Source organism: Pogoniulus pusillus, chromosome 20, assembly GCF_015220805.1.
Source record: "Pogoniulus pusillus isolate bPogPus1 chromosome 20, bPogPus1.pri, whole genome shotgun sequence".
NCBI classification, from domain to species: Eukaryota; Metazoa; Chordata; class Aves; order Piciformes; family Lybiidae; genus Pogoniulus; species Pogoniulus pusillus.
This window is the reverse complement of record NC_087283.1, coordinates 7,594,079-7,618,822: the sequence shown is the minus strand read 5'-3', so window position 1 is coordinate 7,618,822 and position 24,744 is coordinate 7,594,079. Positions and strand designations below refer to the sequence as shown.

Genomic DNA, 24,744 nt, shown 5'->3' with positions numbered 1-24,744 from the left:
AAGAGAAGCAGCTGTAGATGATTTTAATAATTGTCTTAAGCACTGAATTAGAAACAACTTCAAATGATTTCAATATTGAAAACATTTGCTTATTCTTCATATTTACAGTGTGATCATTCCATATTTCAGATTGACTGCTCCCTAGCTTATCTTGTGAGAGGGCAAATGTGACATTGCAGACATGCAAGGGAATAACAACTTTGTCCAGTAAGAGTCCATGGCAGATGCTCAGATCCCCAGGAAGCTGTGACATCAAGTGAGACGGGACAAGGGGCTGTGTGGATCACTCATTGTTTGACTATGTGTGCTCCTGCAACACACTGGGTCTACTGAAGCTGCAAGTAATGAAGAGTTATTAGTCATGTTGCTGCTATACCCACTTCTGCCATCTGGACATTGCACTTGCATTAAACAGCACCTTATTCTGAGACCTCCCTTTCTGCTACACTTCCATATGAAGAACAGACTCAATAACGTTTGAGACGTGTTTTGTGGTCTATGCCAGTTGCCTGATCCCTCTTTCCTCACCAAAGAGATCTGTTCTAGTCTCCTTGAACAGAGAGCTCCATGTTGGCAAACCTTCATTTTTGATCCAGCTCAGGGACAGCTGATCCCATACAGAGACAGCTGACCCCAGGGAAACTGGGCAGAGCAGGGCTGGCAGCTAAACTATCAAGTCATGGACACATGAATTTTTTGTCTACTATTAGGAGAATCCTCTTGGCTCACTGATAAACCCACATGAAACACAGACCTGTCTCATGCTTCAGAACATCTTTCAGGCTCCTTTGCACCAATAAATACTACAATGATAAAATTAATTTCTAGTGCTTTCATTATGAAGACCTGGATAACCTGACCTGTTTGCACATAACCTGAGCTATACTTAAGTCACTCGGGTTGCTTTTACTAACTTTCTGCACTCATTGGTCTCTTGTCTTCTGCTACTTCATGTGCTTTATGGTGTCACTAGCAACAAACTAATAAGACCTGCCAACTTTGATGTCACTCCCTCTGGCTTTATATTTAGTTCCCCTAAAATTAAACACTACATTTAATTTCTTTAAGACATTAAGAAGATGCCTCAAGGCAAGCTGTAAGGCAAAAATATTCTTTGTTAGAAAACAATACCACAGTGACTATATTGCATATTTATCATCTCACCAGGCAGATAGATGATATAAAAAATGCTGGTCCTGCTATTTCTTGCAATTCCAAGGTGAGGGCACTCAGCACAAATTAATTTTTTCTTTGCTGTTGCCCTTTTTTTCCCCCCAATATATAGGCACCAGTTCCAGATGTCTATAAAAATTAGAGCATATGACTAATTCAGTATTCCCAAGTACTAGCATTGTGTAAGCAGCACAGATGGTCAGTCCTACAGCTTTGGATGTATTTCTCCTGATGTGCAAGGTGGAAATTACAGAGCAGGAGAAGTGAGATACTGAGCTTTTCATTAGCTTTACTGGGTGACTGACATTCTGCTGGAAGACAGTCAGGCTATTTCTGGTTGCCATGTGTGCTGCTGGTCATACCTAAAATGGAACAGAAATTGTGGAAAGATGCGAGGACTGTCATGATGCAGAAGCAACAGAGGGATGAAAGTCACTGGTCTAAACAGATTACAATAGAATCACATTTTTTACATCTCCTCAAAGGACATTATCATCAGCATTGGCAATGAGTGGAGATATTCTGCTCTATGATAAAATAACCAACTGACTGTATACAAGTAGAAATAAATGTTAATAAATATATAAAGAGATATTACGGACTTCTTGAAGCCAAATTTCTAGGTGAAACATCATAGCTAAGTACACTTATAAAGAAATAACATCTGTACAGGCAAACAGCAGTCACAATTTTAGTGTCTTGGTATCTCTCATTAAATACAGTCCTAGAGTAAAAGTTCCTCCTTACTTTCGTATTATTGAAATAAAAATGAAAGCAAAATAAATTCAGCCCTGCCTCAGCTTTGTGATTTAGCGTCTCTGATCAGTAACAGGTTTTCTCAAAGCCCTTCAACATCTGCAGGAAGAATCCCTAGAATTGTGGCAGCATTGCTCCACTCCACAGCAGCCTGATCTAGTTGGATGTGTTCCTTCTCACTGCAGGGTGATTGGACAAGATGACCTTTGACGTTCCCTTCTGACTCAATGCAATCTGTACATATGTGAGTAAAACTGTTTCTATTTCCAACCTAGCCATACCACAAAAATAATCTGTTCTCTAATATATTTTTAAAAGCACACATATTTGGATCATTTTCACATCCTAAACTTTACAAGGATCAGATAAAAAGTTGCCTACAGGATATTGGTATCACTCTGTCCACATGGCAGGGACAGCTGGGATCTTGCCAAGACACTGAGCTGCAGCAATAGAAGTACCCATCCCACGAAGTGTGGTAGGACTGTGCTCTTGCCTAGATGCTCCTCATTGCTGCCTTTCACCTCGCAATTAACTTGCATCTTAAGCTCACTGAAGTAATTGCTTTCTTTGGGAAGCCAGGTCATGTCTGACATGTGAACTGGTCACATCATATACTATTCAAGGCAGTACAATGTTTATATGTACAAAGAATTAAAGTGATTTGTGTTGGTTTGGTTTTTTTTGCTGCAAATGATAAAGGTGTTATGGTATAATTCTTATTCCTCAAAAGTATGCTGCATTAGTATTGCAGCAGAACAACACAGTAGCTCTTCATTAACATTCCTACCTGGTATGGCAGCACAATTTCCTTTAATTACCTAACAGGACTAAAGTGTGTGTTGTCATCTTGAGGCAGAGTGACATCTACGCAAGTTATTTGCTCAAAACTCTGGTGTCCAATTTCTAAAATCCTCTGCTGGTTTTAACTCATGTTTGCTCTAAAAATTGTACACATCAAATGAAAAAGCTTCATAAGTTAAACTCTTCTGCTACATCACCAGAAAGGATGACTCTAAATCTTACTCTGGTGCTTACATTAAAGTTGTGTTGACACACGAAACAAATGAATGATGCTTTATATTGTCTTCCATATAGGACACTTGGCAACAATATGCAGATTAATGTCTTCAAGGCTGGGAAGGTGAGAAGTAAGAGCACCCTTGAGAGTGCTTCCAGATACAGTCATAACATAGATTCTCAATAGGATGGGGGTCAGTTACTTTTATAAAGATAATTTACAATCCAGGCATTTCCCTGCCAGCGAGTCTGTGTGCAGAAATTATTACATCTATTCCTAACTGCAAGAACACATTATGCAAACTGGTCCCTGCTTTGAAGGCTCAGCATTTTACTGGGTCGCCTGAACTGTTGCAAACATTATTAAAAACACTCTGAAAGGTTGGATCCTTTCCTAAATTGGTACCAAAATTTCCTTCATTTCTGAAAGTGCAGGATAAAGTTTTGCTTTAGTGGTTGTGGACCCCCCCATCTAACTGCTATGCAAGGTGCTGCCCAGCACCATGAGCTCCCTTTGTCACATTCTGACCTATTTTGGTATCTGCAGCTCATGGGTGTAAAGAATATTACAGCATGTCTCTTGAAATAAGAGGAGAGCTGATGGCAGAGCTGGAAAATATCACCTTCAAGGGGAGCAGAACCAGGAATGTTTAGTCCAGACACTAAAAAAAGTTATAACAGCCTTAAGCTGCATGATTTTGCTTCTCTCTGCAGTTCACACTGGTGATGGGCAAGCAAGAGCAGGCTTGAACTGCAGAAAGGAGTTTAAAAGGTAGGGAAAAAAACCAAGTGTGTCTTTGGTGTTAGACAGAATTCAGCCATGGCAGCACAGGGATGGATCAACACAAGATGGTCTCAATTCGTCGTTATGGCAAGAGTGGGAGAAAGGACAGCAAGGGTATCAAATTAGGGAAGTTGAAAGTTAGAAGTTAGGGAAGTATGTGTTAGGAATGCAACAGAAACAGTTGAAGCCTGCTTTGGAGTCAGGTTTATGTGACCCCTAGAAATTCTTCCCCTCCCTGTTTCTTATTACTGTAAGCATAGCTGGAAGAGTTCTCAAGTCCCTCTAGACATTGAGCAGTCACAGAATCATCTAAGGCAACAGTATTTCTCCCAAGCAGAGTCTCAGCCAGCAAACTCCCTCAGTTTTCTTGACAAAATGATTCTGGTAGAAGCCAACTGTTAGGTATTCAGAGGTATGTGGGGCAGTTTAAAATTAAAATGCTTTACAATGAGACTTACTTCCTCCTTGTTTCAATCCACAAACAATTTTCAGTCTCACCTGATGTTTATGAGCCTCCACAGTCACACTGTCCTCCACCTAATGAGAATGACTACGGTACACACACATTTTTTTTCTGGAATGTCTATATTTGGCCACTGTGTAACTTATGATCTGTGTACTTGCCAGTCTGCTGGTGTTTCAAAATTAATCACAGTCATCTTGTCCTGTGTCACCGAGGCAGTCAGTTCAGGCTGAAAGTGTAATCCAGGTATTCCAATGCCACTTGCTTTATAAAGACATCCAGAGAAGTGGGGGCACAGACGGGGCTGAGGGGAATCAACAATTAGGTTTTATTTGGAGCAGATCACTGGAACAGACAATGCACTCTTAACCTACCTGTTTGTTACTTTCTGTTATCATAATTTCATTGCATAATCTGGATACAATATATCAATAGATACCACAAAATCCAGCAGGAGGTGAGCAAACTTGCAGTGAGAGGAGTGAATGCTTTGTGTGGCCACAAGCTTGTGCAACTGATACAGGACTGGCAGAATCTGCTTGTGACCCTGTTATAGAGATTGAAAGAGATGCTCTTAGCATTAGTTAGTGGAGCAGGATGAAATTTTTCAGCTGGTCTTTCAAAATAGAGAGTTGTTAAGGATGTTTGAAATAGCACTAATGCTGGTAAACAGTCACATACTCTGTATGGTAAGCACTTCAATTGAAGCAGACTGCAAGAATGCCAGATATTTGAGAGGAAAAGTGTTGGCTGAGTCATGTTCTGCAGAAGCCTGTTGACAGGTAAGAGAGTGACAGTCAGGTATCAGATGTAATTATACTTCTTAGACTCATTCAAAAACTGTTAAGTGTTGCCTGTGGATACATTGAACTGCAGATGAATGCCTGGGCACCCTTGGAACTCTTCACCCTTGAAATCAAAGCCTTTGCACTTAATTGTGGCAGATAGAGAAACATAAGGATTATCTCTTTTTGCTTAATGAGCACTCTGTTGCCAGCGTCAGGTATACAGAGAACAGGTCTAGCAATCAGCTCCACACAGGTCAGCAGAAGTTGGCAAGTAACCTGAAGACAGCTCCCTGCCCTGTAAAGACAGGATGTAACTGAGCTGGTTTTGTACTTAACAGTGCAGTCACTGTTTGTCTTTTTCCCTGCTTACACAGCTAGTTTGCTTGTATATCTGCTTTTCCTTTTTCCATTACAGATCATTTTGTGCAGCAGGGTAAGAAACAGCAGCAACACAAATACAAAGTGAGAGCCCTGGTCAAGAAAACCCATTCAAGAAGCACCACAAAGTCACCTCCAGTTTCCCAGGGATTCTTAAGTCAGTAAAAGCTATCAGTTGGCTTACACATTAAAAGTTATATTTGTAACACACTCCACATATATGACATGTGCATTGTCACATCAACTTACACACTAAGGAGTTTTAGTCATATCAGCCTAATAGTCAAACAAACATCACCTAATAGCATGAACTCCAAAATGTTGTGATTCTTTTGCTAAGCAAGTCTGTAGCTGCTGGACCTAGGGTCGTGACAATCTGAGAGATGGGCAGAAGTACTTGTTCTTTTTCATTCTTTTCAGACTCTAATATAATCCTGAAGATACTAAAATATTAATGATACTAAATATTTAAATTCTTCCACCCTGCTGACCTGGATACTTCCTACATTCCCCCCAAAAAAGAGAGAAAAAAAAAAGAGTTCTAACATAAGCAAAAAAAAACATATAAAAAGATAATAGAAAAAAAAAGTGTTCAGCAGAGGAGACTATTTGGGAAATATCAGCTTTAGTAGAATGGTGATAAAGCATTCCTTGTGAAATACAGATGAATATATTATAAAGGCACAAGAATGAGAACTTTCTCCTTCATTGGCACACAGAGAACTGAAGGTGAAGGTCAGCTAATTTTATAAACCTTAAGGGTTAGGTTTAAAATGTAGAGCCAGATTTGATTCTAAAGCTCTTCAGACTTCAGAGTCAGATAGTCACATGCCAGAGGCTTGCTGTATTCTATTAGCAACACATACTTTGCTTTCTAGGAATACCCAAATGTGCAGATGGAGGACGTTAGTTGAACTCACAAATAGGCATTAGGGCAGCCATGTTTAGTATTGACTAGAGGCAGATCTATTGAAGATATAAAACTACAGGCCCCAAGATGAGGTAGATTTCTATTTTTATTAACAGCTTATTGATGGAAAGTAAAGAGAGGCATTAAAATCACACACTACTAAAGAATGCAGATACAGAAAGCTCTCCCAGGTAGGAATTTCAACCCAGGCACTGGTGACTGCCAGGTGCAGGCTACAGATAACTTTTAGGGTTTCAGATAAGGGAGTTCTTGCTCATCAAGGGAACTGTCCCTCTCTCAACCAAATATATTCTCAAATCATGATGGGTGACCTTTGAACAGGGAACATAGAATTTCTTGCATTTATTTTAGAGAAAGCCTAGATGGACTCAAAAATCCTATCTTCTTTCAGGTACCTATTAACTGAGACATCCAGATCCCCTTTCACACTTGATTTTTACTGGTCAGCCTTTATGTTTTCCAGAAACAGATGAACCATAATTATCCACAAATCCATGAAATCCATGTTGTCATGCTGGCTATAGAAAACACATGACCAAACATCTTCCAGGTATGTTACTGAAACTAAAGTAATAAAGTTTGTGTAACTCTGGAAACACAAAGACACAAAAACCCCCAAACAAATAAAATGTCAGTTTGACTTTCACATGCATACCCAAAACATTCAAAACAAATGGAGAATTTCTTTCATTTCCAGCCATGTGGATTAATAGAATCACAGAATCAACCAGGTTGGAAGAGACCTCAAAGATCATCCAGTTCAACCCATCCCCCAGTCCTATCCAGCCAACTAGACCATGGCACTAAGTGCCTCAGCCAGTCTTTTCTTGAACACCTCCAGGGACGGTGACTTCATCACCTCCCTGGGCAGCCCATTCCAATGCCAATCACTCTCTCTGGCAACAACTTCCTCCTAACATCCAACCTATACCTCCCCTGGCACAGCTTGAGACTGTGTCCCCTTGTTCTGTTGCTGGTTGTCTGGGAGAAGAGATGGAGCTGCAATCATGACTTCAGGTCATCTTATTACAAATCCAAAAATCTGCACTAGTACTCATTGCTCTGTGATCAGCAATGACAATTCAGAGCTCATAAAGAAGAATTAATCAAGACCAAGTAATTTTCCAGAATAGTTTAGAAGTATAATTAGAATTTGAATTCACTGAGAGCAAACTGCCCTAAGTTATGTAATTTCAGAGAGATTTTATTTTATTTTATATGAACTCTGGGAATACTCTCTACAAACTTTTAAATCTAAATATTTAGCAATTAAAAACCCATCTATTTTATGAAATGTATACTGCATCATAAAATATCTATATAGACACTGTTACTTCAAGTAACACATTAGGCTTTTTTTCCTTGCACAATCCTATAGTGCCACATGTTTTACATTTGCATCCAAAAAGCTTCAGAGTATGTGCCCAGTGTGAGCAAAGAGCTGTGCTGAGGAAGGAGGACTGACTTTTGCACTAAAGTGAACCTGATTCAGGCCCTCATGACATGAAGCTTTTTTGTTCTATTGCTTAATTTGGTCTACTGGAACTGATTTTGCTCTGACCAGTAGGGCGTAGGCAGAAAATCAGCTTTTGCCAAACAACAGACTGATCTTTGAAAAAGCTGATGGGATAAGTATATCCTGAAAAGCAGCTCTCATTGTGGCAGGCAGCCACATGTTCAGCTCTGACCCTGCTGAAACACCATGGCAGGAACCTGAACCACTGGATGTGGCTTCGTTTCTCAATGCAGCCAATTAGCATAACCAGCAACACAAAAAAGAAGTTATTCTTGCTATTTGCATTAAAAAAGAGTGTTTCCTACCCTTACACTTTGTGATCAGTTTGAACTGCATGGTTCATGTGTATGTTTTGCAATAAGAAATGCTCTGCAGAGAGGCATGTGGAAGGTGAATCTCTTTTCTGAGTCCTTGGTGCAATTTGGCGTGGGGTGGTGAAGCAGAAACAAAGCATAAGGCTCTTCAGAAGACTTAAGAGCACAAACAGCTCCAAATGAGGGTGGAAACTGAGTGAGTTTTTAGCATTGCAATTCCATCCTCCACCATCCATCTTCCCTTCCTCAGTCTCATTTTCAATATCAGTACTATTCTTTCTTACCCTGGCTCTGATACTACCCAGCAGGAGCACTTCCATACTGCTTTATGCAGGTATTCCCTCTGGTTGCACTGCAGCAAGATCTGGCAGTGGGGGGCTTCTCCTTGCACCACACCACTTGAGGAAGAAAACTTGCATGTGCAAGAGGTACAATATGAAGTTTGTGGTCTGGATATTGAAGGGATGAGGACTGTGGAATGCACCATAGGTCACTCAGGAAACTAAGAAAAGTGCAGCCTCAATACTTCAATATAAAAAAAAAGAGGATAAGAATTCCTTGGCCCTCCTGAGATTGCAAAGGTACTTGCATTAAAGTTGGCAAGATATTCAGATCCTGTGGTAGTTGACCCATACAAGCAACTTAGACTGGAAGAATGCCATTTCTAGACAGCAATCTCTCCTTATGTCCTGTTCTACCAAAGATAAACTTAAGCTTTTACACAGTCAGCTCATTCACAAGGATTTCCTACACAATATTCTAAACCTTTTCACACTGCACTCCAGAGACACTTGGCAGAGGAAAGCAAAAGGGGCAAGGAGCCATGTTACACAATTCTCTTTGCTTACCTTTCCTCAGGCAAAATGCTTAATATGAGCACAATCTGCCAGTGTCACCCACATGACAGCGCTCTGCATCTGTGTGGCCATCTGATTGCTTAATCTGCCTGTTTCATAAGATAATTACTGCATGAGACATTAATTTAACCATAAGCCACAGCCTCACAAATTGCAGTGGTTGGTGTTTTGCTAGCATGTCAACTTCAGACATAATCTTCCAAGGAACTTTGAACTCTTCATTTAACATAGAAGTTGAAAGGGCAAAATCAGGACTGAGCCTGAAATCTGCTGTGTGTGAGCTGCAAGCCCAGAGCCAGTACAATGTTACTAGCACCAGACAAACTGGTGTGAATAATCCATCAGCCATTTAAATAATTTCCCCTTGATTTCTCTAGCTAACAAATGAGCATTAACTCTCTCCAAATAATTGCATTGAAATAGAAAGTGTTCTGGAATATGTTAAATCCCTTTACAGGAAATTATAACACTGAAATGTTATGCAGAAAATAGTTTCTGTGTTTTGCTAATAAGTCCTACAGAGCTCTTTAAGAGAAAACTCCTCACTCCTGCCTAGCAAGAGCACAAAGACTTCTTAAAGCAGCCAGAGCAGTGCTTTTGCCTGCTACTTTTCTCAAAATCAGGTCTGGTATGTCATTCACCATTTGTGACATGTCTATATCCTAGAGTGGGTAGTAAATATGTGCATTTATTTACACACACAAATACCTTCAGCACAACTAATAACAATTAAGAAAATCATGCAGAGTTACACTGTGGAGACAAACAGCAATTCTTATAAAAGATGCATGAAAGTGATCTATGCAAAAACGGCTGTGAGGAAATGTTCTTGCTACAACATCTTCTGCGTACACACTGCATGAAAATAAAGAGCTTTTGAAGTGACATAATTGTGAATGTTTGTCATATTCCTCACTCAGTAAATAACTGATCCTTGCCAATGCAGGAAAAACACTTCAGTTCCTATCAAGATGCTTCTTTACACGTTTTCTTTGGATATATTCTGTGACTGTTACCAAACCCCAGTGCTGCTCTCCGGCAAATTGAGCAGCTGCGATCCGACACCTCGTGATGCTCCTGCACTGACAGGGTGTGAAGGAAACCCCAGCCTCAGGTTTCAGCATTGTCAGGGGGCACAAAGGTAGGCAGCAGGGATGAAAGGAGAAGGCCGAAGACCAAGCCTGCCTGCTAGGCAAACAACACCAAAAAGATTGATTCCAAAACAAACATGATACCACTGAAGAGATGGCTCTTTGATGACAGAGTTCCTCTCCTGGAATGACTCTTTCCATGACAAAGTCTCACTGCTTTTGACCCAAGAGAAGACCTGAGTCAAACCAGTGCTGTGTGACTAAACCATTAATAAGATATACAGTCCTGCTTCTGTCAAATATTAAAAGAAGGATGAACAGCCTTGGGGAATAGAGTTTTCCTTCATTAAATGTCAGAGGAGAACAGTTCCAGAAACTAAGCAAAACCAAGCCTTTCCAAGGAAGGAAAACTATTCCTGCCATGGTAGTTCTATTGATTCCCAAGAAAAGTGACAATTTCACAGAACAGGATGTTTTAACAGGTGTTCGAGGTGACCTCAGATTTCTGACCTCTCCTTGAGTTGTTAGCCGAAGAGAGGAAGCTTATCTCTGGCCAGAGATGGTACTTCTCCACTGCTGGCATAACCCAGGTGTGGAGGGCTGCCGTGGTTCAGGGGCTGAGTGCCTACTCCCAAATGCCTTGGAAACAATCCCACTTGGTTCCTGCTGGGTAATTCAGTGGGACAGGTCAGTACAGGAGTTAAATTTTCCCCCTCTGAAAGAGTGGAATGTCTGTTGTAGGTCAAAATAACCCATAATCAACTTTAATAACAGGTAAGACTTCCTTTAAAAACAGTAAGATCAACAAAAGTGGAACCTAACTGCAAAAAGATGAAGCAATGAAAAATACTAAGATTGACAGTAGCATCCTCTTCAGGTGCTAGCAATGAGAGCAGTGAAGGCAAAAATACAGACAATATATATTTTGGAATGGTACTATTTTGCACAAGTGAACAGTTTTGAAAAGAACATTAAATACACAGCTGAATCAAAATGTGTCAAAGTAATAAATACATTTCAATGTCCCAAGCCTGATTTTCTACTTACTTAAATCTCTCTTAGCTGTTGTAATCCCATAGAATAAAACAACTTTGTTCTTAAGGGGAAAAAAGTCAGATGAATAAATGAAGTTGCAGCTGGAAATTATTACAGAGAGCATAATGTAACTTGCTCCCCTGTGCAAGGTGTCAGGCTCAAAGTCAGAAATTGGCAGAAATCATATGTCTATATTTCTGTCTAGGTAAGAAAACAAACAAATAGGCAAAAATTAAAGGTCATATTAATCAGCATTTGGCAATCCCTTATGAAATAGTCTAAGAGGGAAGTGACCAAGAAGTTAATAACTAAAATCCAGAAATACCCAAGCAAAAAGCCATGCATGGCTCACTATGTGCCTTCATTTTAGTTGTGTGTGGAGCAGATAGTCCAGACATCACAAACCTATGACTGAACTTAACTCTTTATTCATATTCATGCATTTATGGCCTTTAAAAAACTATATTCTAAATGCCAGGATATCCAAGGCACTGTGAGTTTATTCCGTGTAGCAGACTAAGAAAAAAAAGAAAATATTACTAATTCCTAACATTTCCACATCCAGCATTATTCCAACACAAAAACTGACCAGGAAGAGCAACACAGAATGCAAGTTCAAGCAGGACCCCAGAAAAATCACCTTTTACAAGATCTGTGACCCTGACTTTCTTAAAAGAATGCTAACTGTCATTGTGTGACTAGCTTGCAAGAGAGCTTGGTCTCTGATCAGACTGCAGTCCAGCTATTCATGCAGCATGAATTCCCTCAAACCAGCATACTACCCAGAGAAAGGGAAGATTCAGCAGTGAACATGAGTGTGAAATCCAAATACTGGTGTCACTTGTGTAAACCCAGTGTCTCCTGCTCCACTATGGACAGAATTTGATGTGGGAGAAGTAAGGTGCACCTTATACAATAAAACAGTGTTAGACTGCAGGGTGAGTGGTTCTGGGCCAAAATGTATTGTGCATTTTTATATATATACCAAAAGACAGTCACCCTAATACATCATTGCTTTAGGTTGTTTTGACCAATGTCACTGTATATTGTCTTAATTTGTTTACTGTACTGCTATCTTGGAAAGGTTCAGACAGCAAGTTCCCCCTCATTTCATAAATATTAGAGTTTCCCACATAACTTATTTTCTTATTATTTTCTGGTTGAGGTGCTCCTGATTTCCTACCAGAGCTAGCTCCTCATATACTAGGTCTTATTCAGACACACTGAGAGACAGATCATCTCCCAAAGGCTTAAAATCTACAGTAAGAAGAAATATCATCACTCTATAGATGGGGAACCAAACCACAAAGGTGTGGATCCTCATTTAAGCGTGTGCCTGGGGGAGCAGGACTCTGGGGAGGCAAAAATGAGGTTAAACCCAAACATGGTATTTGATATCCTCAGGTAACAACAGAAAGCTACGACGCAGATGTAGGATTAAAACCAGGCTTCCTTGAACCCACCCAACAGCACAAATAAACAGTAGACCAGGTCATTGCTTTCAGAAGATGAAACTATGGGAATAGTGTCACTTATCCTCAATCTGTCCACCAATAAATTGGTATTTTTCCCCCTCTTGTCTTTATTGGAAAGAAATAGCAATAAAATAATTCTTCTTGCCAATAATGTATTGAACCGTGAGCCAACTAACTAAGGAGGTTGTGGTTTCTGCATAAAAATAATCAAATATAATAACAACAAAAACTGCTTTGAATTGTTTTTTTATGAGTAATGTCACAAAAATGTTAATAAGCCAACTGCCACTTCTGAGGCTTTCTCATGAATACAGCATTTCAAGCAAGTTAGTCACGAGACTGTTTTTGAAGAGTCCGTGCTCATACAATGATACAACTCCTGGTAAAATCAAAATGATGGATAGGTTCTATTTTTGTCTTTAAGTCAGCTTAAAAAAAACTTAAGCAGAGCTGACTATCTTGAGAAAAGAAATAAAAGATTTGCTGATATTGTGACACGTCCCTCACAGTTGCATCCCGTGAAGGGTGTGATATAGGATGATCTTGAATTCAGGAACAGGAAGGGCAGTGGGTGAGATGGTCACAAGCACTTTCCTCTGCCAACAACACTAAAAGAACCATCAGTAAATCAGCATTCTGTATTCTGGGTCTGCTTGGGATCAGTAATTAAACATTGATTTTTAAAAGCTTGAATTTAATGGAAATACAAAGAAATAGGAATGCCTGTATCTTCATATGCATCTCCAACCAGAAGAGTCTCCCCTTGAAACAAATTCACTCCAGCCTCCATATACTGGCACATAAAATCAAAACATGTACCAAACAAACACTGTGTTGCCTATAACTTTTTATTAGGAGTTGTAAATGTAATGAAATTAAAATCTTTTTAAAACAAGGTATTTTGAAGTCTATTGAGTCTTTTATTAAGGTGTACAGCTTCTGACTACATAATCTGCTCTTACTCTAAAGATGCCGTAGGAGAGAAACGTGGCATGAATCTAACAGGACAAAGCTTTAGAAAAGCAAAGAATTATCACTGGAATTTATTATTAGAGGATGAAGTTCAAACGTGTAACCATTAGCCAATTAAGTCCACTGTAAATAGCTTCTGGAAAGGACTACAGCTCAAAGGACTCATTATCTTAAGAAGTGCTAATATCAGGCAAAGACTCCTTTGCTGCCTGAAGCAAATTTAAAGTTGAAGATATGAATTATCTCCTCCTCTGCAGACTTTTCTGCAGATGATCTGCAGCTCAGCATTACTTTAGTGCAGCCTAAAACATTCAGCTTTGGCCTTGGCCTGAAAACATATGGTCCTTCTTTCTCTCAAGCAAGTGCTGACAGATTTTGTTTGTCGTGTCCATATGAACATTTTCTACTTGCAATTAACAGGACAGCAGCCAGTATGACTGAAACCAACAGAATAATCCTGGGACAGAAGCAAACAGGATCTGGCCCTTAAATTATTTGATTCAGGCAGTTGGCCAGTTAATGACAACTATGGGAATTCACTCAAAAGTCTTACAGTGAAACCAGAGGCCAAATTTTTGCCCTGAAAATGGCAAATGTTTTCATAGCATCCTGATGTCCAAATAAACCCACAGTGCCTGTCTTAATCTGTTACATCTATTTCAAGGGTGAGCTTCTCAAAGACAACAACCATCTGTTTGTCTCATATTTTAACCAAACAAGAGGGTGTTTGAGTCTATTCCTTGGACTCTTAAGCTCTACTGCAACACCACTAATGGCCAAGCAATAGCAAACACAATCTTCTCTGGGATACTAGAGAGCCAGCATTGATTTATAGACAATATTCATATAACAAAACACTGGGTTTTGATGGAAAACACAGAGTCACAGCAAAAACATCACAGAAAATGCATGGCAAGGTTGATGTCCTACAGAGGTGGTTGTACTCCAGCACCCTGAAACACTTGTTCCTTTGAAACAGCATAGAAATTATAGTATCAATTTCCATGAAAATAGTAACTTCTGCAACAGCAAAATAATTATGAGCACTACCAGAACATGAATCTGGAATCTACTAGTCCTTCCAAAGCCCTGCAGCCAGCCAAAAATGTTCAAATACAAAGCGTTGCAAAGCTGTTTCTTAAATTGAGATATCATCCTAAACAACCGAAAAAAAAAAAGCCATTTCTGTTTGTTCCCCCCCCCCCCCCCCCCAATCAGCTTTAGATCTTTCCTTCTCATATCCTCAAGAATTAAGAATTTATAGTTCAACCTATGCGCTCTGTGCCCTTGGATCTCTTTTAGCTCTCGCTCAGCTCTGGACTCTGCCTGAGCTTAGTGACCACTTCTGTTGACAATGCAGAAAAAGCAAGATGATTTAGCTGCTGTTCTGCTAGCAGAACTGCTTCCACAGTTGGAGAACAATGTCAGTACCAGCAGCAGTTCCTACTCTGAGTTCAAGAAGGGAATTGGAGGTGCTGAGTAAAGCAGTACAAGTTTTCCCTTAGTCATTGCTCAGAGTAGACTGTGCTTTCAACTGCAGCCGATGCCCTCTGCTAATCTTCTGTTCAGATCACATCACCTCAAGTACTTTCCCTGGTTATGTCTGCTGATGCATTTACAGATGACCAAAAGAAGCATCTGCATTGATTTTACAAGCTTTTGCAGCAGCATGTGATCAGCAGGGCTCAGAGGAGAAGACAAGCAATAACACACTACGCTGTTCCCTAATGAATTAAAAGATGTATATTGCCTGGTTCCATCAACGCACCAAGAAGACTGCTGAGAGGACACAGGCTGCTGAAAAGGACAATTAATGCAGTAGTAGTACAACATGGCAGCACCAACAAAGCACAGGAGCATTCAGAAAACTCATTAGGTGTATGGTTAGGAATCAAGATATGAAGGAGTCCATCAAAAATGATACAAGGGAAAGCTTTCTGACACTTCTTCCACCTGTGTAATTTTATGAGATGATGACAATTTGGGTTATTTCATTCCAATAAAAATATTTTCCTATTTCTAATCTCTTCAGCAGATTAAATGTTGCTAGAAGAAAAATCAACACCCACACACAAAGCCTGGACTCATGCATTGAGTTGTGTATTTGAGATCACTCAGTTTGAAAGGCAGTCCCTTTTGGCCACCTGTATATTCAGAAGAGGAGGACAAGCAACAAGACAGAGTCAGCCTTTCTAGATCTCTACCATCCTCTAAGTAGTTCCTTGTTTTCTGCTATCCAAATGAATAGTCTAGAATGTATTCACTTCTAATTAATCTCCCTTGTTAAGTGAGATGGAATTATACCAAGTGCTGCCACTTACTTAAGTCCCTCATAACACTGTTAAAAAGGGAAGTTGTAAACAGCAACAGAATTTGTCCTGGGCATAGACTGTGAAAAACACCTATGCAGTGACACGATGTCTAAACCAAGGAATTTTTACAGTGGGTAGAAACACTTCAACTAAATCTGATGATAATTTCTGCTTACTTCAAGAAGAATAGTGAATGGAGACATGTTTATTGTTCTTTTCCACATTAAATGGCTACAATGATCTACAAGAATTCTGACTTCAATACATGAAGAAATATTACAGACACAATGAGCTTTCAAATTCTCTTTTCTCTCTCGCTGCCATATATTTAAATAACATAACTGCCTGGTTATTTCCCAAGTAAGCAATAAGAGACCAAGTGGTAATTAAGTTACCTCAGTCAGACATCAGGTGTATTTTGAGCCACAGTAATGTCTCAGCATCTCACATACCTTTGTGTCCTGATGTTTAATTATCAAAGGAGCATGGGAATGAGGTGTAGATGAATATGAATTATTGAAAGGGACTAAGAAGAAAGTGCTGCAGAAACAGGAGTATCTGTCATTTAAGCTCTACGTAAGAGGTTTCAAAGCATAAATGAAAGCAGTGAATGGGAAATGCTCTGACTGGTGTTTGTACTGCTTAATAGAGAGTAGAGGGGTTGAGTTCCTGCACAATTTATCTCTCAGCAGCATGGGGAGATCCAATACTGGGGGGCACACCCAGCAAATACTTTGCATGTGCAGCAAATTCTACACAGGTGTCTCCTCTTAGTAAGGGTAAAGTTCACTCTCTCAAAAATTCTGTCTTGCTTACACCAAGGACTTGCATTCATCCAGACCAGCTGCTGGCTGCCAGCACCTAGCAGGATGGAACTTCCGAGTAGAAGAGTAGCTTCACTGGCAAAGGTCCCCTCCCTTTGGGAGTCTAAGACAGTTGAAAATATCTAGTCCAAGCATCCAGACTGAATTTTGTCGTCTTTACCCGAATCATTCACAGCAGTATTTCCTTTCACTTCATGTTAACACCCACTCAACAGCCCTGGATGGTTGTCATGTCACTGATAATCTCATAAAGTCTTGTCTTTCCTTTTTGGCCTTTTTTCAATGTCTTTAACTGACTGCCAACCCTTCTCCTTTCAAATTCTGCAAATCTCTTTCAGATAATGAAGTCCAAAGCCACAGGAACTGAAGACTTAACACTACTTCCATTTAATCCATGACCCACAGCATCATCTTTTTAATTATCTCAACAAGTATCTGATAAGTTTAGTGGATGGACTACATGAAAGGAGTAATTTTGTGTTTTGCTTTGTGCTATATCATCAGATTATAAAACTAAACAGCATGTTTGCTTTCCAGACGCTTGCTTTTCATTGCATTCATCTCTCTTCCTACTTTATGGTTGTTTTGCTTTAGAATAGTCCTCCATAGTGGACATATTAGTCTGATCTTCCTCATGTTTAGCCTAATTTTATTAATCTCTACCATTTTCTCTATTTTTTTCTAGCTCCACATCTGTCTTTCTATCTACCCTGCCAGACATTTCCCTCAGTTTAATCATTAATTAATGCATCTTTGTGGTGTTTACAACAAAAGCTGCATTACAAATGTGAATCATACATCCAGTCATCACCCAGCCCCTCAGTCACACCTTTTCCAAATCAGTAGGTTGATAATTTAAAGATTACAGTGAATGAAACACTTTCTGATTATTTTTCTCCTCCAGTGTTTCAGTACTTGCAGCTGATAAGTCTCTCTGACTTTGTAGGATAGGACGAGGTAAGGAATACACATTGTGAGCAGAGTGATCAGTCTGCAAAAGGTAATGGCCTAGAATGTCAGCTTCGTGCAGGGAAGCTCACAAGAAGCATTTATATGTTCCTAATCTTTGTGCTGCTGCATGCCAAGCTAGACCTCTAGCGTACCTCAAAGGGATTCAAAAGTTTCTCTACATGAAGGGATGATGGAGCAGCCAGAGATCAAAGTGGAAAAGACTTATCTGTTGACAGCAGGACAGGAACTTGAACAGTCCTTTAGCTTTTATAGTATTGCAGCTTTTCCCAGTTGAAGCTCTGCAGCCTTGTGTGCTGAGAGGATCCTGTCCCTGGGTTGCTAATGTCAATTTCCAAACAAATGGAGAAAGAAAGTGCAAACCAAAGGCTTCCTTTTGAAAACGGCTATGTAGCTCTTAATCCACTTTTGAAACATGAACCTGCAGAGTAGGGATTGTCAGATGGACTGAAAGACGGGTCTGATGAGGGGGTTGAGGGAAGAGCTTGGTTTCTAAAACATATTCAATGTTAGCCTAATAAAGATGTCCCTAAAGATGATGGTGGAACTCCCAGAACCAGCACAAGGGGGGAAAATTCTCACCTTTCCCCTCAAAGGGAAAAATAAAACAGTTACCCAGAGCTCAGTGTAGGGTTTGCAGAGACACTATTTCTCTTTCTACTAGTTTCATACCAGTGTGACCAGAACATAAACTACCTTTGTATTTTAGACTAAATAAGGCTTACCTTTCATTGATTAAAACAGCTACAGATCTCAAGGAGGAGTTAGCTAAGTTATTAGGAAGAGCTTAAGGGTATATTTTAAAGATGGGGTGATACTACATGTACAACAGCAATGCTTTTTAACACAAGGGCTCAAGTCTTGGGAATCAATATAATTGGAACATCTTAAAAACTTTCTATCATTTAATGAATCATAAATGGAGAACTGGATTTGTATGGTAATTCAGTTGAAGAGTATGGTATTAGAAAGAACAAGATGAAATAATCAATCTCACTAGTAACAGCTATAAAAATTCTCCATTCTTCCTTCACTAGTTTTTCAAGAAACAAATCCTGACAAGAGAGGGGGGAAAAAAACATAAGGAAAAAAAAAATCAGCCACATTCAGTATTCAAACCCACTTCACCTGCTTAGCAATTCACATTTTAATCTGGCAGTTCGTCACAGTAGCTAATGTAATTTGGATGCTGTTTTTCCTTTCTGTTTGAAAATTGGAAGCATTGCTGTATTTTATTCTTGAGCTACACAACTTTAGATAATCAGTCTTGCTAGCAACTCAGCCACCTATTAAATAATAGTCTTCAGTTAGTTGTAGATCAACTTTTTAATACCTCCCATACTTTTCCCCAAATGGGAGCTTGCTGTCATACCTTAGCATTATAAACAGAGTCCTTACAAGACCAGAGTACTTATATGTTTTTTGATTTATAAGTAGGAAACCAAGGCACAGAGATACTAAATGATATGCCAGGGAAATATTTTTACAATGGCACAAGAGAAATAAAGAACTTCTAGATTATAACCACAATTCTGCTTTTTCTCTTTCAACATTGCATCAGCCATGCACACATTTTAGTGTGCTCAGTAAGTCAGGTGTGTGTCTGTGTATACAGATAGATACCTATGGCACTCTGATTTCCAAAATCAACAGTACTTTTATGTATCTCCAAAATGAGCATTCCCCTCAGCATGTAACAACGGTGTTCAAGCTATTTGAGACATCTGGTTAAGTGTTTCTGCAGTTTTTCTTCCTAGAAAATTCAAAACACCTTTTTTCTGCCCATTTTTGTCTTCAAATTCTGAGATGGATGCTACTTTTCCCTAACGGATGGTGGCACAGATGCAATTTCTCTGTCACCTATGCCTGCGCAGATATCTTTCAGACAGCTTCTCTTTGCAGTAAAGCTTTCTCTTTCTTAGTCATGTCTCTAGTTACCGACTGCAGAAATGTATGAAAATGGTAAAAAGAAATCCTAGCTTGGGCAGTGAAATGGAAGCCAAATACCAGGTTTTAGGGGGTTTTCAGCAATAGCAGAAGTTATATTTGCATAGCAGTTCCCAATATACTGGGTATTTGTGGTATGTCAATGATCCTGAGGTGGAACACTGAAATGACTCTTAATATCAGTTATGAAAATGGATTTGGAATTTTGAAATGAAAAGAAAAAGAATTTCCATTTTTTATCTCAACAAAGGCTTTCTCTGCCTGTGCCACACATTTTAATCCTCTAAATCTTTTAAAGATCAGTGGTTCAGTCCTTGAGCAAAACTCACTGGGATTGTCAGTGACATTTTATCCATTTGAAATTAATTTCCTTGAGTATTGTCCATTAACTGCTATAACTTTCTAGAGAGTCCAGAGATCTGAGCATAGAAACTTCACCTGAAGTTAACTCCTGAGTTCAGTCTTCATGCATGGAGAAGAGTGAAAGGACACAGAAAATTTGTGTGTTGCACATCAGGAACCTTATTTTACACTTACATAGCAAGGGAATGGCCCTAACTAGTTCAGTTGCCCTGGTGGCATTTCACCTGTTGAAGAAGTGGCCCTGTTTGGATTTCATCAAGCCCAACAGAGAAAAAAGAAACAACTTCTACGGACAAGGATAGAAATAAACCTCTGCCAGTAATGTCACTCGCTCTTTTAAGACAGATTGCAGCACCTCAGGAGCATGGATCAGGACAGTGGTTTCTAAGGGCTAGGATGACCTAGTAAGACATTATAAAAGTTCTTAACAAATCAGGAGTACCTCTGGCCTGATTTACCACAGATTTCTGGGTGATTGCAGCATTATTCTGCTGGAATCAATAGTGCCGCAGCTCGGTAAGACTTGAATAATGAAGAGGTGAATCCAGCCCTTTACTGTCAATTTAATTATCCATACAAACTAGGCATTTGGCAGGAAAGAGTATTTCTATTGCTCCATAGAGGCAAATTATGAGGAAATAAAGAGGAACATGAAGCTGAAATTGTTGGACTGAATAAAATGTTGGCATAAATCCTGAAAGTTTACCTTGCAATATATAATGTCATAATAAACTAAGAAAACAAAAAGCTGAGCTATTCTTTATGCCCAATGAGTAACATAAGGATCTGAAAAGATGCTCAATTTCCCAGTGAGAAGGCTGTCTAAATCCAATTATTTCCAGAAGTGTTAACCACCTGTGAACACAATGGAAGCATTTAAACTAATTTTTGAGTGTTAAAATGCTCCTTTCAATCCTGTGTCAATTATTTTGAAAATAAATGGAAAATTATTTATCATAAGAGTTCACATTGCACAAACAAAGAACCTGTGAGGGGCCAGGTACATTGGCAGAAGCTTAGAGAAAAATCAGCCCTCACTAAGAGATTATGCTCAAAAGAAACAGCACCCAATAATTTTGTGATGAAATTGCATCAACTGAAGTTTCAGCACCAGGCTAATTTCTATGCCAATGAATGCAGGTAGCCCAGGTTTTTAAAATCAATTTATTTCATGCTTACCTGCATTCTCTTTTTTCTGTGCATTCATATTTCCTTAAATAATTATTTTGATTTAGACTTTTGTTTCCTCTCTGACTTTAAAAGCCTGAAATGCATTTTCTGTTACAGATGCCAGGCAAAGTAATTACCTTCACATTATGCTCGAGTGTCACAAAAAGTTGGGAAGGAAGGAAGGAAGATTGACAACAGTGCTTATACTAAATTATATGCCTGCTCTCTGCACAATGATTGGAAGACCTGCAAGCACACACCAGTTCAGAGTGTATGTACCATCTACCCCTCTGTGAGATTGCCCTTTATATACAGGCATCATTAGCTGTGAATATATATCCATACACATACATATATAATCAGTCTTTTGTCTTCAGCTCTTTTTTGCTGCTCTGCCAGAGAAAGTAATCAAGACAGTAGTGCATGACCAACCCAGAAATGCAGAACCAACCTAGTAGAGCCTAGGCCACCCTCTTTGGATTACTCAACTTCAGAATTTCTTCACAGGGTCACACCAGGGTCTGTGCAGCTGCCATGTACACCATCTATCAAAAATCTAGGTAAAAATGACAGGCAGCATATACATCGCGATGCTTCCACTAAAGCATCTCCCTGCTGCCTAGCAATATGTGGGTTACTGACTTTCTGTACCAGATGTTGCATCTACCTGGTGGGCATTGCTTGCATACATTTGCTCAGTGCTTTTCTGATTACTTTAAACTTTTGGCCATCATGGCATCACGTGCCAATAAATTCTACAGCTTTATTACATGCTTGGTGAAAAAAAAAAGTGCTTGCTTCTTCTGTGTATCAACATTCTGTATGTATCTGCTGCTTGACAAAGGACCTTGGCATAATTGCAGAGAACAAACACAGGAGATGGAATCACAAGTAAGCAAGCTATTAAAGCCAGCCACATTCACTGGCTTCTCCATTTTCCACAGCACTTAACTATTCTCAATATCCAAATACTACCTCTGCAAATGATTTCATTATTGAACTAAGGAAAAATAATTCACCACAATGGATGCCTCTTACCAGATTCTCTTCAGCATGTCACAGGGATGTGATGATAACTACATGTGGTTTCAAGCCAGCCTAGTAGACTTCTGCTGTGTTTGCATTTGAATTCAGTAAGAATTGCACTGTAAATTACCACACAGCCTAGACCAAGGATTTAACCTTGGTTTACATAGGGTTAGGCTTAGCTGAGAGAGCTGTACAACACTGTGCAATTGCCTTGACCCTGGAGCTACCTAGGTAAGAACTACCTCTTCTGCTCAGCTGTCTTCTCAGCAGTAGCTTGTTGCTTTCATACAAATGGGATTCAAGAGGCAGGTCTAAACCAAATTAGAGTAAAATGGCAAAACAACAAAAGAAGGGAATCAACAGAGAGGAGGCAGAAATTACACTTGTGTCAACAAATAAATGAAGCATCTGGAAACTGCATTTAAAACATAAAGGACATGTAAAAGAAGTTATGACCAGATGGCTAAGGAGCAAAGCGAGAGCAATTCCAGAAACTCTAAGGGAAATAAAACCCAAGAAGAGAATAAAGATTGCGAACTATGTGCTGAATAGGGCAGATTCAAAGGGAATTTAACTGAAAGGCTACAGCAGGAGTTATGAAAAGCAAACAAACAAGCAAAAGTGGAAAAACCAAATCAGCAGAACTTCAAACAGAGGCAGGAAATATGCCTTCCTCACCTGGGGAGAGATTTCAGTTTGTGGTGTCAGCACTGATAGTTTTAGATACTTCACTACTAAGAAAGATACTTCACTACTCCTACAGATATGGTGGTAAAGTCAAAGCAGAGACTGGCCAGGTTACAAGGTCAATTTTGAGGGTAAGTTACCTGTTTAAGATTTTCAGACATGGGTTCAGGGCTTGGCTTCCCCAGACCAAAATATTCTTTCCCTTTGTATTCTGCTAATAAAATTAAGACAAAAAATATTTCTCTCCTTTCTTTGTCCCATTCTTGAAGACAGATGACTCTGAAGGACTGCTTGACAGATATTTGCATCATTCTAGCTGGCAATGAGGTCCTGACCTAGCTACAGACACTGCTGCAGACCCCAGTAAAGCAAATATTAGGGTGCCTAGCATTGAAAGTAAAGTCTTAAACAGTAGAATATATGTATTTCTTGATAAATGAATGTAACACTGAAATTACTCAAACACATACAATATTTACTCTTTGCTTTGGATTTATTCACCTTCTCATCAGCCAGTTTCAGAAATATAACCTTTAACAATAGCACACCAGGGCTTCACAAGGTAAGAAGGACTTGCTAATTGGTTTTATCCTTTTGTGAAACAATCCATCCAAAGTTAATTAGGAAAGGTTTGCTTTTTCTTTGCAAAAGCAATCTGTAAGAAGGACTGATAGGCAGAACAAACTGCATCTTGCACAAAGGTGGTAGGATTTAAGTGGTTTTGAGCTGTGCTCCCAGAACTCAGTTGCCTTCAGGCAGCTATTTGGTCTCTCTCTACGGACAGCATAATTAGGACTTCAGTGAAAACCCCAGTGGTGAAGACTGATAAGAAGTTAATCTTCTGAGTGCCACGTGGGTCAAGAGAGGTGTGCCAAAAAGTCCAATTAGCAAAGGCTTCCCATCCTAGACTCTGCCATAGCTTTGTTCAGAGCAGATAAGTATTTGCAGTGTCCACTTCCAAGGTGCATCAGCTCAGAGACCAACTGCCACAAACATCACATGAGAACATAGCAAAGGGCACCCTGTACCCACCATGTACATGGCAGAAATGCAGCCCTGTGAACCATGCTCATAAATGATTCTCTACTCATACTCACAGTGGGACATGTAAATCTTACAGATTCACAGACCTCACCAGTAACAAGATTCAGCTTCAGTGCTTTCAGCCACACAGAGCACAGACACAAGGCAAGGCATTTCTCAGAGCATTTGGGAGTACAACAGAAGGCACTTGCCAATGGGATTTGACGGTAGGTTTCTTGAACCCTTTAACTGAGGTCAAGTGAGCGGAATATAGGTTAAATCCATGTCATCCCACTTTTAAACTGAAGCATTCCAAGACCTACTGGCAGTACAGAACCTAGAACATTACAGCAAACTGCCTCCTCCCTCCCCCTTAAGACATGCACCAGAAAAGCAAGAAAAGGATTATGTTTGATTTCCCATCATCTGTAAAGAAGAAAGGAAAAGGTTTTTGGTTGTTGGAAAAGCACTGCAGATCTGGCAAAGTTAGTACTCAGCACCTACTCTTTTCTTTTACGAAGTGAAAACACTTCCCTAATAGCCAAAGGAATACTGAGGACCAGCATCCAAGGACCCAACAAACTCTCGTCCCCATCTAGCGACATTTAAGAGCAAGCCTCATTTTCAGGATGGACGCAGGGCACGGAAACTGCCCCTGAGGAATCTGACTCTTTTGTCCAGAGCAAGCAGCTGTGGTACAACTGCAAGGGAAGAAGTTAATATGAAGCAGTTAATACACATCAAAATCGTTTTATTAAGTAGATTTGCCAGAATTTACTTCTTATTAAACCTCATTAGCTGAAGACTGTCCTTGTACTCCATGTTCTTACCCAGCTGCTGCTGCTGCCTGCTGAATAGACCGAGGGA

General features: G+C 39.7%; 1 long non-coding RNA gene across 1 annotated transcript in view; it reads right to left on the bottom strand.

Moving 5' to 3' along the window:
* The window catches only part of LOC135184358 (uncharacterized), a 42,900-nt gene that overhangs the window by 13,291 nt on the left and 4,865 nt on the right, over nucleotides 1–24,744 (bottom strand). The window lies entirely within an intron of this gene.